Source organism: Macrotis lagotis, chromosome 5, assembly GCF_037893015.1.
Source record: "Macrotis lagotis isolate mMagLag1 chromosome 5, bilby.v1.9.chrom.fasta, whole genome shotgun sequence".
NCBI lineage: Eukaryota > Metazoa > Chordata > Mammalia > Peramelemorphia > Peramelidae > Macrotis > Macrotis lagotis.
Window position 1 is genome coordinate 81,846,704 of NC_133662.1, and position 11,230 is coordinate 81,857,933.

Here is an 11,230-nt window from a genome sequence, read left to right on the forward strand (position 1 = left end):
TGAGAGTTCGCCTGGGGCTCCGGGGGCGTGGAAAAGGGGGCGGCGGCCAAGTCTGAGCTTCCAACTCCTCCGGGGCCAGCTCCTGCTACTTCCGGGTCTCCCTCTTCGCCCCTCCCTCCAGGCCCGCGGGGTGAGCCGGCCCTCCACGTGCTGCGGCGCCCCGCCTGGGCGGTCCCAAAACAAAAGCGAAACGGCTGAAGCTCAGGAGTCTTCCTCGGACTCACCTTTACGTGTTGCAGCTGCGGGGGTGCTGGGGCGGAGAAAAGAGGCCAAAGAATCTTTATCCTCTGCTGAGCGGCATGAACACTGCGCACCCCAACAGCAACAGCCTGGATGGACTCGCTCCTGCCAGCAGGGCCACAACCAGGGACAGTCCGGGGCTATCTGCAATGGGGAATACCGTCTGTATCCAGAGAAACAACTGTGGAGTTTGAATTTTGAAATTTAGAAAATTTAGAAATTTTAGAAAATTTAGAAAAATAACCTGATACCTTATTGTCTGATCTTGCTATCTTCTTATACTTTCTGTTTCTTTCTTAAGGATAGGATTTCTCTCTCATCACATTCAATTTGGATCAATGTACAACATGGAAACAATGTAAAGACGAACACATTGCCTTCTGTGGAGGTGGGGGGAGGGAAGTCAGATTAGGGGGAAAAAATTGTAAAACTTAAAATAAATAAAATCTTTAATAAGGAAAAAAAAGAATCTTTATCCTCATGGAGATTACAGTTTCCTGGGGAAGACAAATACACAAATTACAATGTAAACTATATCCCTGATAAATAGAGGGGGAAATTATGTAGGAAAGCACTGAAATTAAAAAGGATTAAAGGAAGGCTAGGCAGCCCTGGAGACAGGAGGACCTGAGTTCAAATGCGGCCTCAGACACTTAATAATTACCTAGCTGTGTGGCCTTAGGCAAGCCACTTCACCCCCATTGCCCTGCAAAAAAAAAAGAGAGACTGGACAATTTTCCATTTCCCCATCCCCCAAAAATAGGTTCTCTGTTTCTAACCAATAACAATTAATTTTTATCCTTGTTCAAGGTGCCCCAGCATGTCTTAACCTACTTTGTGGCAAACTGATACAACTTATGGTTAGCACTCTCTGCACCACCCAACCAGAAATCAATAACACACATCTTATTTGCGATTTTGTAATTTACCTCAGTTCTTTGTTGACTATAAGAAAACTATAAACTCTAAACAGGGTCCTTTGTTTCTGGGGAGCCTCAAACCCCACTTATTGGCAGTTGCTAGCTTCGTTAATAAATGGAACAGACTCAGATCTTTGTTACCTCAGTTTCTCAATCATGACATTTGTCCTCCAAGAAAATGTGGTATCTCTAGTACTCCTTTCATGATGCCTAAAGCACTCTGCTAGAGAATTTGTCTCCTTGACCATAACCTCCCATCCTTATTTTATAAGTACTAACAATCAATACTCAGAGCTCCCCAACAACTATGGACTCTAGACCAGATAGCTGAACTACAAATGATAAGTCTCTTTTCCTTTTGCTCATTCTCCCCCTTCCCACTTAGATTCATCTAGGTGAGTCACTAAGAGAAAACTTAGGCATAACAATATATAGGGAGTGGCAAATCATGCGCAAGCATTCAATACACAGTACAGATATGAGGTAGGGAATAGTCTTTGTTTCACCTCACAGAAAATCTATAACATACTTACAAAAGGACTCATAAGAACTCTTCAGCAAAATTAAAGCAGAAAGCACCCAAGTAACCTATCAGCTACGCTACCTACCTCCCCAACAAGAGAACTGAACTTGGAGTTATTATTTGGGCAACTCCTGTTATTCTAATGAATCCCTCAGAGGCCAAACTGACTCCACAAGATTTCCCCTATAATTGCTCTCTTCCCCAAAATATAAGCATGCTTTACATCTTGCTGAATAAGCAAATCCCTTCTCATCATCCTTCTGCCAAGACACTCATTGACCTTGCTTCACAAATTGGACATTGCTCAGGAACCACATGGACTTTCTTCTTCCTTCTCCAAGGGGCAGAACTTATGAACTAACACTCTATAGAGATACCATATATATATATATATATATATATATATATATATATATATATATATATATATATATATATATAAACTGGCAGTTTTTCAATTAAGAAATCAAAACTTGATATGATTGTATGAAAAAATGCTCTAAAATCATTGATTACAGAAATTTAAATTAAAACAACTTTGAGATAGTTTTTTTATACCTAAAATTATAGAAGGGAAAATGACAAATATTGGAAGGGACATGGAAAAATTGGGACACTGATTCATGGTTGATAGAATTGTGAACTGATCCATATTTTGGAAAGTAATTTGGAATTGTCCCCAAAGAGTTATAAAACTATGTATTTTGGATCCAGGAATACCAGCCTATTAGATGTTTCCCAAGATGATTAAGGAAAAAGAAAAAGAACGTATGTGTTCTAAAATATTTTTGTCATGGCAAAGACCTAGAAACTGAGGAGATACTCATCAATTGAGGAATGGTTAAATAAGTTATGGTATAAGAATGTGATGAATACAAATAAAATCAGATTTAAATAACTGGGCAAATATCAACTGCTCATGGATAGGTCAAGCAAATATAATTAAAATGACAATTCTACCCAAATTAAACTACTTGTTTAGTGCCCTACCAATTAAAATTCCAAAAAATTACTTTAATGAGTTAGAAAAAATTGTAAGTAAATTCATATGAGAAATAAAAAAATCAAGAATTTCCAGGGATTTAATGAAAAAAGTGTGAAAGAAGGTGGCTTAGCCCTACCAGATTTAAAATTATATTATAAAGCATCAGTCATCAAAACTGTCTGGTATTGGCTAAGAAATAGAGTAGTAGATCAGTGGAATAGACTAGGTGCAATAGCAGGAAATGATTATAGTAATCTGCTGTTTGATAAACCCAATGAGTCCAGCTATTAGGATAAAAACTCTCTCTTCCATGAAAACTTTTGGGAAAATTGAAAGTTAGTATGGCAGAAACTTGGATTAGATCAACACCTCACACACTATACCTGGATAAAATCAAAATGGATACAGGATTTAGATATAAAAAGAATGTGATGAATACTACTAGGCTATAAGAAATTGTGAGATGGTGATTTTAGAAAAATATGGAAAGATTTTCATGAAATAATAAAGAAAACATTGTATACAGTACTAGCAATATTGTTATAAGAACAACTTTGGATGACTAGATCATGTTTAGTATTATATTCATATCAACTAAAAAAAGAACTATGAAGGAAGATGCTATTGTCAAAATATTTTGGAGATACCTTGTTTCCCAGAACTATGCCTAGCAAACATGCTGTGTTCATCTTGACATAACAATAACCCTTCACACCCTCTAACAAAGTGTATTGCTTGAACCAGCACCAGATGTTCACTGAAGGATTTAACTCCGCCTATTTCCCATGACCATTTGTCACATGTTGACAATCCCTGTTCCTTGTATTGTACTCCTGTTCCCATCACAGAACTCTAGTTCTGAACCCACAGAGTAATCAAGACCCCCAAGACTTGAGATGGTAACTATTGCCATGGAATCTAAGGTATTGTGACTTGCTTCACCATGGGGCCCACAGCGATGACCTCCCTCCCAGAGGGGAGCTGAGAATAAGGAGTCAAGCCACCACTGCCTTATGCCTCCAGCTCAATTTTATTACTGCTTAGCTATTACATATATACTGTTAGAATAATTGAGGGAATGGGGGTGCACAAGTGGTGTGTATGTGTAGCGTCTTGCATTTCAGGATAAAGGGGTATGTTAGGGGGCAGGTGGTAAAACACAGCTGTGTCTATTGCCCTTGGTCTGTGGGGCGGAATGTCCAGCTCCCAAGGACTCAGGCACACCTTATCTCTCAGAGCAGCATGCCAGCTCCTGAGACTGTCCAGGTGGCAGTCCGTTAGAATAGCCTGTGTTCCCACACTAAGGATGCCTGTATTGTCCCAAAATGCCAACCATAAGAACAGGAACTCAAGACCTAAAAATGATTACATCATAGGCCAACCCACTTGTGGTTTTATGTTTGTAAGACCTGGCTTCTCCCCCCCCACAAGACAAACAGGGTTAAGTGGCTTGCCTAAGGCCACACAGCTAGGCAATTATTAAGTGTCTGAGGCCAGATTTGAACTCAGGTACTCTTGACTCCAGGGCAGGTGCTCTATCCACTGCACCACCTAGCAGCTCCTAAGACCTGCTTTTGATGCAGCATGTAAAGCCATCTCTCTTGGGGAAGAGATGAGGGAGGCATCTAGAGCAGGCCTCATCTTCCTCACTCTGAAATTAAACTTCTGTTTGAGTCCCTGGCAAACCTGTCTCCAGTCTGCTCTATTTGGACTCCAGCCACCCACAGGTTAGAGGATGGTTCCAGTAGGGTTAACACAGAGAAAGAGCTAATAAATAGAAGCATATATTCACATACAAATATTTGTGTTTACTGGTAGCCTTTTCTAGGGTAGGAGGAGGACGAGAGAGAAAAAAAGTGCATAGCAGAGAACAAAAGAAAACTTGAAAGTTCAGAAAAGCAGAGTAGCTTTGAAAATGATATGTAATGTTTATTACATAGTTTAGAAAAAGTAAAGCTTGTAAAATGGAAGTTCATGGTTTATGTTACATGTTGCATACATGGAAATGGTCTTTTGTGTCTTTTTGTATTTTTAAATGAATTTTTAAAAAATTATTAAAAATAAAGTGAAATCTTAAAATCCTTGCTACTCAGCCAATCTCCCTTTTCTACCAAAAGGCTAAAGATAACACTGCCTGCCTTTTACCCCTACAAACAAGGTTAGACTTAAAAAACAGTGTCCTTGAACTCTCTTCTTAGGTAGTCCATGTCTTTCATTGTCATGTACTGCTTCTTTACATTGCCATTATTTCTCTTGGTGATGAATTATAGGGGGAAAATTGGGAGGGGAAGGAGGAGAATTCATCCCCCCACCATTCCCTGAATTTGGGGAGATGATGCCAGGAATATGGCAGAAAAAAAAAAAGTAAGTCCTCAGTGGCTAAGGGCACCAAATAGTAAGATAAGCTTACTTCTGTAGTTCACAAGGAGGAGGAATTGACTCTTTAGTTAGCCAGTTACTAAGGAGTTCCCTGGAGAGTCTAGTTTGATCAGGGACTAAAAATGACCCAAACACTATAATTTCATCAGATTGATTGGGATAACTCCTCAATTTGATCAGCAACTCCTTATTCTACTATCCTTAAAGATCCTAAAGCTAAACAAACTATAGAAGGATAATAGAAGAATCTGTGAAGTGTGAAATAATCCACATATCAAATCATTTCCCTTTAATTAGAGTAGGGCTGTCCAAATTTCAGCCTAGGGCAGCATGAGCCACAGTGGAATTTTATGCAACCCACCTCTGGGTTTCCTAAGTGCTTTAGTAAATGAAGCCAAGATACCAAGATACCAATCTCTCACTAAAATGGCAAATCAAAAATATATTGTCTGGGGGGCGGCTAGGTGGCACAGTGGATAAAACACTGACCCTGGAGTCAGGAGTACCTGGGTTCAAATCCGGTCTCAGACACTTAATAATTACCTAGCTGTGTGGCCTTGGGCAAGCCACTTAACCCCATTTGCCCTGCAAAAAAAAAAAAAAAGTATAAAAAATATATTATCTGTCATTTCAATAAAAACTTTTAAAAGTAAGGTTGAACAGCCCTGAATTAGCTAATTGGAACACTTAATAAAAATGTAAAATTCTTTTTTTCTCTGCTATTGAAAAGTATGTTACTGACCACTAGATGGAGGTAGGGAATCAGGATTATCTTGGTTCAGTCTGGCATTACAATTTAAGTAATTGGTTAAATTAAATATTTATGTAGACAAACATGCCTAGGAAGGTATCTCTTGTGTCAGTAGTATTCACTAAAAGAAGAATCATATATACTTTGTTTTTTGTTTTTTTTTTATATCATATCTACAAAATCTTAGAGGAAAAAAAATGGCTCATATAATGGCACCAATTCCTGCTGCTAGGTGATAAAGGAGATAGAGGTAGGTGATAAAGCAGATAGAGCACTGTCCCTGAAATCAGGAGGATCTGAGTTCAAATCCAACTTCAGACACTTGACATTTACTAGCTGTGTGACCCTGGGCAAGTCACTTAACCCTGATTGCCTTGCATCCAGGACCTTCTCCAGTCATCCTGATTCATATCTGACCATTGAACCCAAGTGACTCTTGAGGAGAAAATGAATCTGGTGAATTTGCACAGCACCCCCCTCACTCAAATCTAATTCATGTGCATGGCATGACATCACCTCTCTGAAGTCATAGTCTTCTTTGAGAATGAAGGACAAAAAAAAAAACAACTCTAGATAATAGTTTATTATTACACACACACTATCAGACTCAGTAGATTTGTTAGTTGATTTTACTGAACTGCTTTTTTTTTTCTTTTAAAAATTCTTTATTACAAAGAATAGCTAACTAAATATGGGAGGAGAAAGATATTTGGAAATGAAAGTGAAATAGTTTTAGTCATAATTGCTTTATAGAAAAATGGTATTTCTTCTTCATTCCCACTTTCTTCATTTAAGATCTAAAAATTTTTTTCTCAAGATAAATTTTATTATTTTGTCTAACGGGTAATTTAACTGAAATAGCACTCAATCTGTATATTAATTTTGGTAGTATTATTCTTTTAAATATATTGTTATGGCCCAGTGATGACACTAACTGTCCCTCTAATTATATAAGTTGTTCTTTATTTCATTAAGTAGTGTTTTGAGATTGTAACTGTTCAGATCTTGTGTGAGCCTTGGTAGACTGACCAAGATATTTTATACATTTTATAGATATTTTGAATGAGGCTTCTGTATTATTTACTCCTAGGTTTCATTATTACTTTATAGAAATGCTATTGATTTTTTATTTATCCTATTGTTTTAAGATTTTATTTATTTTGAGTTTTACATTTTTCCCCCATCTTACTTCCCTCCCCCCCAACCCCCCACAGAAGGCAATTTGCCAGTCTTTACATTGTTTCCATGGTATTCATTGATCCAAATTGAATGTGATGAGAAAGAAATCATATCCTTAATGGAGACACATAAAATATAAGAGATAGTATGATCAGACAATAAGATATCAGGTTTTTTTTCTAAATTAAAGTTAATAGTCCTTAGTCTTTGTTCAAATTCCACAGTTCTTTCTCTGGATACAGATGGTATTCTTCATTGCAGACAGCCCCAAATTGTATCTGATTGTTGCACTGGAAATGCTATTGATTTTTATAAATTTATTTTGAACCTTGTTATTTTGCTAGCTATAGTTAATTGACTCCATTTTGAAAGTTGATTAATGGGGAAACAAATCTTTGCCTCAAAGATCTGTAATAAGGAACTGATGTTTAAGATAGTGAAGTAACAAGTAAATAAGACCAAAGTCCAATTCCCAGTAGATAAGTAGTTAAAGGATTTGAACTATTATCCAAATAAATCACAAATTAGAAACAATCATATGAAAAATTGATCCAAAAAATAAAAGCAATGTAAAGCTAAAGAAGTCAGGTTTCAGTTCAAACTCAGTAAACTTGCAAAATAGACAAAAGATGAAAATAAGTAAATATATGTGCTGTGAATGTACACAAATGTGTACAATGAATGAATGAAAAAGTATTTATTAAGTATTTATAATGTGACAGATGCTGTGATATACAACAAAGATATAATTATATAGTCCCTACCTTCAAAAATTTTAATTTCAAAAAGGGCAATATCACACTTCTAAGGAAATGGTGACCAGAGAAGGGTATTTTCATTTTGAGAAGTTATAGGAATGATGATTGTCATTTGAGTATCATATCCTTTCCAAGAATAGTAATGTGAGAGAGGCAGAGACAGAAAAATACAGACAAGATATGAAACTCAAAACAGTTTTTTAAATGAATCTTAAAAATTTTTTGTCTCTATGCAATTGAGAAAAAAAATTAAAACTAAAATAGAATGGTAATATTGATTGATTATTATTTCTAGAACAAAAGATGGAAACAGGGACATTGCATGAAGTCAGGAGCACATTATGATGAGGCTTGAAATCTCTGGATGTAGCCTACTCTCACTAATTAGAAGTGCAAGGAGGGGGTGGGGCCGCTAGGTTGCACAGTGGATAGAGCACTGGCCCTGGAGTCAGTCATACCTGAGTTCAAATCCAGCCTCAGACACTTAATAATTACCTAGCTGTGTGGCCTTGGGCAAACCACTTAACCCCATTTGCCTTGCAAAAATCTAAAAAAAAAAAAAAAAAAAAAAAAAGTGCAGGGAACCAGTCTGGGATCTAGAAGATAAGGAAGGAGCTAGGAAGGAGATGAAGTAAAATAGCATGACTTTAAGATGGTCAGAGTCAATGTTGATGGAGTTGTAGAAAAATAGGCGTACTGACACATAATTGGTGGAACTGTGGATTACTCTAACCATCTGGAAAAGTAATTTGGAATTATACTAAGAAAGTGACCAAAGAGGTATAGATCTGGCTTCAACCCTTTAACCCAGAAATTCAGCCATCAGATTTATCCCCCAATGAGGTCAATGTTAAAAATAAAGGTGCCATATGCACTAAAATATTTATGACATTTTTTGTAGTAGCAAAGAACTAGAAACAAAGTATGTTTTTAGATTGAGGAATGGCTAAACAAATTGTGGTAATGTAATAGAATATGAGTGCACTACTGGCAAAGATGAATAAAATCTCCATGAAGCATAGGAAGATTTAGATAAACTGATCCAAAATGAAGTAAACAAGACAAAAACAATATCCACAATGACTACAACAATGCAAATGGAGAGAACAGCAAAACAATTGAAATTGCAAGATGTGAAATTGCAATGACCAAGTTGGCCCCAAAGAATATAAGAAAGCATTTCTTTTCCTTCTTTACAGAAGGGGAGGTTTTTGACTATAGAGACTACAAAACAAAATCCAAAACATAAACCTTTTGAAACATAAAAACCAGCCAATTGTCCTCATGAAAAATTGAAAAATATACCTACATACTAAGTCAAATTTGAATGATGTTGATTACTGTTGCTATATTGTTTTCTCTTGTAAAATTCTTTGTTATATAAATGACTGAAAGATGAAGTAAAATCAAAAGATAGCAATGATTTTTAAGAATGTCATATTAAGGGGCCGCTAGGTGGCGCAGTGGATAAAGCACTGGCCCTGGAGTCAGGAGTACCTCGGTTCAAATCCGGTCTCAGACACTTAATAATTACCTAGCTGTGTGGCCTTGGGCAAGCCACTTAACCCCATTTGCCTTGCAAAAACCAAAAAAGATAAAAAAAAGAATGTCATATTAAAAAGCATCAATAAATTTTTAAAAGAAATCCTCCATGGCAAACCCTGCCTCAAATCTCTCAAATCCCCCCATTCAATCAGTTCTGGTGACTCTCTACCACAAATCAAACATTAAATTATATTTGGTATTCAAAACCCTTCATAATCTGGTCTCTACCTACCTTTCTAATCTTCTTATTCCTTACTTTTACCTACCACTACCACATTCCCTGGGATCCAGTGACCCTGGTCTCCTTGAACAACACACCCTATCTCCCAAATCCATATATTTTCACTGACTATTTCCCCATTCCTAAAACACTCTCATTATACATCTCCACCTCCTGTTTTCCCTGACTTCTTTCAAATTCCAACTAAAATTCTATCTTCTACAAGACACTTTTCCAGATGCCCCTTAATGCTAGTGCTTTCCCTCTATTGATAATCTCCAATTTATTCTGCAAAATCCTCCAATTTTGTTTGTCATAATTGTCAGCATGTTGGCTCCTCTATTGGACTGTGAGCACCTTGAGAACAGAAACTAACTTTCTCCTTTCTTTTATGTGCCCTACATATAATAAGAGCTTAATAATTGCTTACTGATTGAAAGACCAATATGAATTGAGACACAATGGACTGAGCAAAACTTGTAGAACAGTTTTTATAAGGACAACAACATTATAAAGAAGGACAATTTTGAAAGACTTTAGAACTCTGATCAATGCAATGATAAACCAAAAGTCCAAAGGACTAAAGATGAAGTATACCAACCACTCCCTTCTGAAATCATGAAGAACTTGTTGAGACCCAGGAATGCAGGTGTGGAAAGAAAATAGAGATTTATTAAAAGAAGTTACAACACAAAAGAAAGTGATAGGAAAAGTTAAACAGAGATTAAGGAAAAGGCCAGGTGGATTGCTAACTAAACTAGGCAGACCCTGCCAAGGCTCAACAGGAGTCTGGAGAGATCAAGGGAGCGAACCCTTCCTCAGATCTCCTTAAATTCTCCCTCAGGGTCCATGGGAAGGTTGGTGACCTGAGAGTGACCCAAGTCCTGCATTGGAGACTGCCTTTTGGGGAGCAGGACTCTTATCCGTGGTCTTTGATGTGTTTCCAGCATCTCCTCCAAAAGAGAAAGCAATTCAAATCAGACTGAAGGTCAGAACCTCAGGCTGTAACCTGATAAAGGGAGAAGGAAGATTCCCTTAACAATGCAAATTAAAGATTTACAAAATTTGTCTCCAACTGAACTCAATACTCCCTATGCCCATGGTTCTCTGCATCAAACTAAAGATTAGAATGAGACATTTTTTGGGACATGGCCAATGTGGATTTTTTTTTTTTTGCAGGACCATACACATTTGTTAGGAAGGGTTGGGGGAGAGGGCTTAATTTTCCAAAAAATGGGAATTGAGAGGAAAAGGTAATAAATGTCTTTTAAAAGAGGTATGTATATGTACATACATGTGTATGAGTATACATATACATGACAATAAATATACATATTTAAGAAAACCCCTCACCAAAGAAGAGATAGAGAATATAATAAATTATAAAATGAATAATTTCAACTACATTAAATTTTAAAGTTTTGCACAAATCAAAACAATGCAACCAAGATTAGAAGGAATTCAGAAAGGTAGGAAACAATTTTCACAGCTAATGTTTTTTATAAAGAACTCATTTCTAAACTATAAAAAGAACTGAGTCAAATGTATAAGAATTCAAGTCATACTCCAATTGATAAATGGTCAAAGGAAATGAACAAGCAGTTTTCAAATGCATTTGAAACTATCTATGGTCATATGAAAAAAGTGCTCCAAATCATTATTGATTAGAGACATGCAAGGAGGAGCCACCTCACACCCATCAGATTGGCAAAAAATGACAAAAAAAGGAC